The sequence below is a fragment of the Chenopodium album genome, chromosome 4, assembly GCF_948465745.1.
Source record: "Chenopodium album chromosome 4, dcCheAlbu1.1, whole genome shotgun sequence".
Taxonomy (NCBI): domain Eukaryota; kingdom Viridiplantae; phylum Streptophyta; class Magnoliopsida; order Caryophyllales; family Amaranthaceae; genus Chenopodium; species Chenopodium album.
In genome coordinates, this window is record NC_137837.1 from 30983342 (window position 1) to 30989997 (window position 6656).

Genomic DNA, 6656 nt, shown 5'->3' on the forward strand with positions numbered 1-6656 from the left:
GAAGGGCTAATACCTTTGATATCATCAATGCTATACCCTATCACATCCCTATATTTTCCTAAAACATCAAGAAGTTTTTCCAAATTAAGACCATCTAGGGTAGCATTGACAATAATAGGGTATTTCAAAGAAGGGGAATGGGCTAGAGTTCTACCTTGGGAGGAGGCTTAGAACTCTCCTCCAATTTATCCTCCTTGGACTCAAGCTCGATCTCAACTTGTTGTTCAACTTCATCCTTTGAGGATTCCTCCATTGACATGACAAATTCTATAGCCTCTTGAGAGTGGAACTCTTCTTTGCATGTAAGGGCTTCTATCATTGGATCTTGAGGCCTCATCACGACCCTCCCCAAGCGATCTAGATCTTCATTCACAACATCAACTCTATAGCATTTTTCAACCATGGGGGTCTTGAGCAACTTAGAAAATTCAAAGACAATCTTTTCATCGGCCACTTCACATGTGATGGTGTTGTTCTTGCAATTGATGACCGCCCCCAAATTTTTAAGAGCTACACGTCCCAAAATCAAAGGAGTGTTAACATATTCCTCCATATCCATCACTACAAAGTCACAAGGCACGTAGATGTGTCCTACTTGAATTGGAACATCCTCAAGCTCTCCACAAGGTAATTTCACCGATCGATCGGCCAATTGAATTGTCTTCCTTGTAGGGATCATCTCTATATTGAGTTTTTGAGCAATGGATAGAGGGATTAAACTAACACTTGCTCCAAGATCGGCTAAGGCTCCCCTAGCTTCCATGTTCCCAATTTTCGCCGGGAAAGTGATACTTCCCGGGTCTTTTTCCTTTTTGGGCATCTTATGTTGGACAAGAGCACTCACTTGATATGGAAGGGTGATGAGCTCATCATTGAGCTTCCTCTTGTTGGTGAGAATATCTTTGAGGAACTTAGAGTAAGATGGCATTTGTGTCACAACTTCAAGAAGAGGGAGGTTGATATGCAAGTTCTTCATGACACTAAGAAATTTTGTGAACTTGTCATTCAACTTCGTCTCCGCAAGCGGACCGGGAAAAGGAACCGGTCCATCAAGATTCCTAGCCTCACTAGGAATTGAAGTTGTCTTCTCATTGTCAAGCTTCTTCTTCTCCGAACCTCCTTCTATCTCATCACCCTTTTCTTTCTCACCTCCCTTGTTTTCATTCACACTCTTCTCTTTTCCCTTCTTTTCCTCACTATCCCCTTTATTTGGCCCTTCATAGGAAGTTCCCGACCTCAATGTGATCGCCTTGCATGTATCGGGTTTCGGATTGTGATATGGGTTAGGTTGTGGTTGTCCGGGTAGTGTGGATGGTGAATTGAAAGGAGTTATCTCGGCCAATTGAGCTAGTTGTGAATCAACCATCTTGTTGTGAGCTCTTATCTCTTGCATTTGTTGCCCAAAAGATTGCATTTGTGCTTGCATGGCTTAGAGGGGTTAAGTTTGAGTTAGTTCTGCTTGAGGTGCTTGTTCTTGATGATATCTTTGAGGTGCTTGGGTTTGATTGTTGTATTGGTTGTTCCTTGGATAGCTTCCTCTTGGGTTTTAGGGTTGAGATAGAGGTGGATTTTGATATTGAGGGTTGGAGTTATAGGAAGGTTGATCTTGTTGGTTCCATTGTTGAGGTTGAGGTACAAACCCGGGTGGTGGTTGTCTCCAAGCTACTCCACCGCCGCTTCCTCTAAATCCCTCTTGCCTTGTGTTGTATGCCGCTACATGTTCGGGGCGTAAACCTCCACAATAGGATGTATCATGGTTCGTTCCTCCACAATTTTGACAAGAGAAAGAGTTAACTTGAGAAGAGCTTGCTCCACAACTTGAACTTGCATTCACACTCGTGTTCAACTTGGAAAGCCCTTTTGTTAGTTGATTAATTTGATGTTGTAATTGATCAACTTTCTCAAATTCGTAAATACCACTTCTCTTTGGAGCGTTTCTTCTTCGGCCCCCCCCCCCAAGAGTAATTCTTTGCTACCTCTTCTATTGTTGCTTCAACTTGATTTTGAGGGATCTTGATTAATTGACCACCCGCCCCCGCATCCAAATTGGCTCTTGACATGGGCTCCAATCCGTCGTAGAAAAACCGCATGAGCAACCCTTGATTGTACTCATGGTGGGGACATGCTTGTACCAACTTATTGAATCTCTCCCATGCTTCACCAAGACTTTCATCGGCATCTTGCTCAAATGATGCAATTTTCCTTTTCATTTCGGCGGTCTTCTCCTCGGAGATAAAGCGCTTCAAGAACGCCTTTACCACCTCCCTCCATGTTGTGAGAGTGTTAGGCTTTACTTGCTTTAGCCATTTCTTTGCTCGTCCGGTGAGAGATTGCCGGAAAAGGTGCATATGAATGTAGTCTTGACTCACTTCATTGGTTTGCATCATTGCGCACAATTCAAGGAATCGGTCCAAATGTTCAATAGGGTCCTCACTTGCACTTCTGGAAAATTACTCCGATTGGACCATCCGAGTATATTGTGGATGGATTGAGAAGTTGGTTTCCGTAACGGGTAGCAAAATCCCTCCCGTGAGCTCATAATCCTCCGGATTTCCAAACTCACGAATCAAAACATAATTCTGTTGTCCCGCCATTGATACGCGTGGTGAACTTAAAGAGTAAGTATCACTATCAACTATATCACCAAAACCTCTTCCCTCGTCTTGATAAAGCCTACGAACTTGTCACGAGGTTCGGTTGATTTCGTTGTCAATTTGATGTGAGGGTGCTCCTTAAGAACTCCTAAGCATTCACCAAAGCTAAGCAAACAATTATCCATGAAAAGGATGATAAAACAAAAAACAAAAAGAAAAGAAAGCAAAATGACTCTAACAAAAGCAATAATAGACGCTAAAGAAGCCGCTTCCCCGGTAACGGCGCCAAAATTTGATCGCGGGTTAGATAGGTCGTTAAGCTACTACCCTAACCAAATTAATCATTTATAATACCTAAACCTACACTAAACTAGTTAGTGGCAAGTAAAGGGTTGAACCACTAGGGAAGCACGCTAATTCGACATCAAATATCACTAATGCAAGAGTGAAAAGGGGATTGTTTTTGTTGGTTTTGTTGAGTAAGAACACTAAAACTACAAATAAGCAAGAAAATAATGATTTAAAATCAATAGAAAATGACGCTAGGGATACGGGGGTGTCCAATATGATTAGAAAGAGGAGAATAATGGTGATTATCATGAAACATATGCCAAAGAACACAAGATTCTACCTAAACAATTCAGTCTCATGCAATAGTCTAGGCAAATCAATGAAAGAGGTCTACACTAATAAGGATCATTCTCATGCATCCTATTAGTGACAATCAAATCAAGAGAATAAAGAATCACAATCCATAAAAACTCCACTTTAATAACTCATTCTCATGTAATCATTAAAATAGAGATTATCCTAATCTAGTTCAAATCACTTTCATGCATTTAAACTAGAAAACATCAAATAGAGTGCAACAATAATCCCAAGCTAATAAAAATCATGTCTTTCCTCAATATATGGCATAAGTTCAATCCAACCATCATCATTCATCCAATATCAAATCATATCTTCCACCCCCTTCCCCTAGCTAAAAGTTAGCCTAGAGAAGGGAGATTAAACATAATATCAAAACTAGAAATAAACTCAAAACAAAATATGATTAAAAGCAATGAAATCAATAACAACTAGATAACATAATAAGATTGACAAGAATAAGTAACAATAAAACAAATAAATAATACTAAAGGAAAGGAGAAGAGATTACTAAAGAAAGGATTAATGAAAGATGAAAACTTGGATTCTTGCTTGATTGATGGAAGATTAAAACTTGAGCAAAGTTGAATACAATAAAAGACGCTTGAATAAAAATCCATTTTCTCTCCCTCAATTAGGCTAATGTTCGATGGAATTAGTACTAAGTTAATCTAAATTACATCAAAACGTTCTAAAAAATGGGAATTATATAGTCCGTACAGAACCAGCTGAAATAGAGGAGTGGTCTGACCGAACACAGGGTAGGTTCGGCCGGACTACAGGGTAGGTTCGGCCGAACCATGGGTAGGTTTGGTCGAACCTCCCTGATCATGGTCTGGTCGAATTTCCGAGGTTCGACCACTCCTGCAAAATTGTCAAATTGCTTCTTCACCCCACCTTGACGTTCGGTCGAACCACTGAGAAGGTTCGGCCACACCGTGGTTCCGCCACACCTTCAAGAGGTTCGTCCGAACCCCTTCTGAATCTTGCTTGCTTCAGCTTCCCTTGAGCTTAGCTTCCTCCTTTTGAAAACCCCGATGGTTCCTACAAAGCATAAGTATGGAAATTAAAGTAAAGAGTAGGAAAAAGGGGCAAAATATAGGAAAGAAGATGCATAAAGGGAAAGGGAACTAAGTGCAAAGAAAATGATGCAAACAAGCCGCAAATGTGGGAAAATGACCATCAAAATGAACCTTAATTGTGGCATAAATGGCACTCATCAGAGCGGCATTGGCAAAATTTATTTTGACAAATTTTGGGAATTACCGGGTTACCTAATTGGATTAATTAAGTTGGATGCGGAATTTAGTGGGAGCTTCAAATGTTAATTACGCTTATTTACATAACCGGTTAAAACAACTTTGACTAGTTTTAATTAAGCTTGTTAATTGGATTAACCACCTAGATTAGTTACTAGTTCACGCGTGTTTATGCATTGTTACTTGTTTATTGTTGTAAAATGCATGGGCCATTCACAAATAGTGAATGGATGAATGGAATGTATATTCTCTCACAGGTTTTATGAAATGGCAACTAGTGGGGCCCGATTAGGATAGAAAATACGGACAGCGATCCGTGATGTCTTTTTGTAAATCTAAATACGGTCTGCGTACCGTTGAGTAATTGTGTACCTTAATATTTAGATTACTCCTTATCGTAGATACTAGTAGTTTCATTTAATTATGGTCAAGTCTTGAAGATGAAGGTTCTTGGAAGACGTCCATGAAAGTTGCAATGAAGACCTTTTGAAGATTTGAAGATCTCAAGAGGTCATGCTAGTTGCCAAATGCATCTCTATTTATGTTTTCCGATATATATATATATATATATATATATATATATATATATATATATATATATATATATATATATATATATATACACACACATATATATATATATATATATATATATATATATATATATATGTTTATGTATATGAATTATATGTTAGATGCATGTTTAGAACTTCGAAAGTTGTGATGATTAATTAAGTTCACTTAAATCAACCAACATAGAAACCCTAGGTCCCTAAATATTGAGTAAAACTTGCCATTCCAAAACAACACATACCAACTGAAAGAGGGTAGTGGTGGGCTACGCCAAAGTGAGGCATCACTACCTATCCTAGGAGCGTAAGGCATATTGGGTATGCAAGTTGGTTTTGGTTCTACTCAAAGATATGAGTGATGGAGTCCTAACATGTCGTGGCAAAGTGAATAAATTGTTGAGAGAGCATTAGATACGACAATTTATTCAACCAAGAGTGGCTTGGATCCATTAGAAAAGCGTTGTTACCTTAGGAGACTGATGTTAAGACAAGCCAAAGCATGCTTAACCACTCTTTGTTTCTTTGGATCTTGGAATCGACTTATTCTCACCAAATGGGGACAATTTTAATGCGTGGATAAGACGTTTAATAAGATTGAAGATTTGCATGAATACCTTTTAATTTTCAAACTTATTATGTTATTTACTTGATAAATGGTTATACTTTGCACTTATATTTGTAGAATTCCAAATCAAACTGTATTGCTTTCCATGATTGGTAAAGGAAATCTTTAAGAATGGTTCTCAAAGAAAAGTAAAGCATTTCTAAAATACAATTCTCATAAATGACTTTTATAACAAAGTCCGAAAGGATGGTTGGACATCATGTATTCAAAATACTGGGTGGTTTTGATAAAACATGAATTATTGAGTTACAAACTCAAATTGTCAATATTGACAACCAACATATCTTTTCGCTTAATACATAGATGAGTAGGACTCATTGATGTAGTAATTCAAGCGTGAATTAAAGGAAAAGATGGAACTTTGTTTTACGGCGCATTAGATGCTTAATTATGCGTCACAAAGTATAAAATTCAAAAACTATTAAAGAAATGGTTCTTAAAAGATTATGAGATAAAGTATGACAAGAAATATAGGAAACGAGGAAAAAAGAAAAGGAATGAGATTCCATTTTACTAAAGAATTCAAGTTATTGAAGTCAACTTAGCAACTCATTATCTTCACAAGTATCGGATACTTCTTGAGTGTTCCACTTTGAAAGTGACCTCAAACTATTGAAGATAAGCTAAGTTATCGACTTACAAGCTAAGAAAGAAGCAAGTGGTGCTACATCAGTTGTAAGGACGTATGCTTTGTTTAAAGACCTTTAAGCAAAGGCTGGAACAAATAAATGGTTATTGTGTTCCATAATCAGCAATTGATCCGTTTACACACGGAAAGACTCACATTCAAAGCAATGAGCAATAGTTACAAATTTATTTGAATGGCATGGTTGTCTAAACCATGAGTCAAGAATGTTTGATTATAAACAAACATTATCTTAATATGATAAACTAGCAAAAGCTTAAATTCATGGGCATGATTTTTGTTCTGAACATCTTTAGCAATGTCACATCGACA

At 37.9% G+C, this 6656-nt stretch overlaps 1 non-coding gene across 1 annotated transcript; it reads left to right on the forward strand.

Annotated features, from left to right (window-relative positions):
* Nucleotides 1-2105: 2105 nt before the first annotated feature.
* On the forward strand, nucleotides 2106-2213 carry LOC145629686 (small nucleolar RNA R71). Its single transcript, XR_014111843.1, has one exon. It is a non-coding gene; the product is annotated as a small nucleolar RNA R71 (small nucleolar RNA).
* Nucleotides 2214-6656: the final 4443 nt, after the last annotated feature.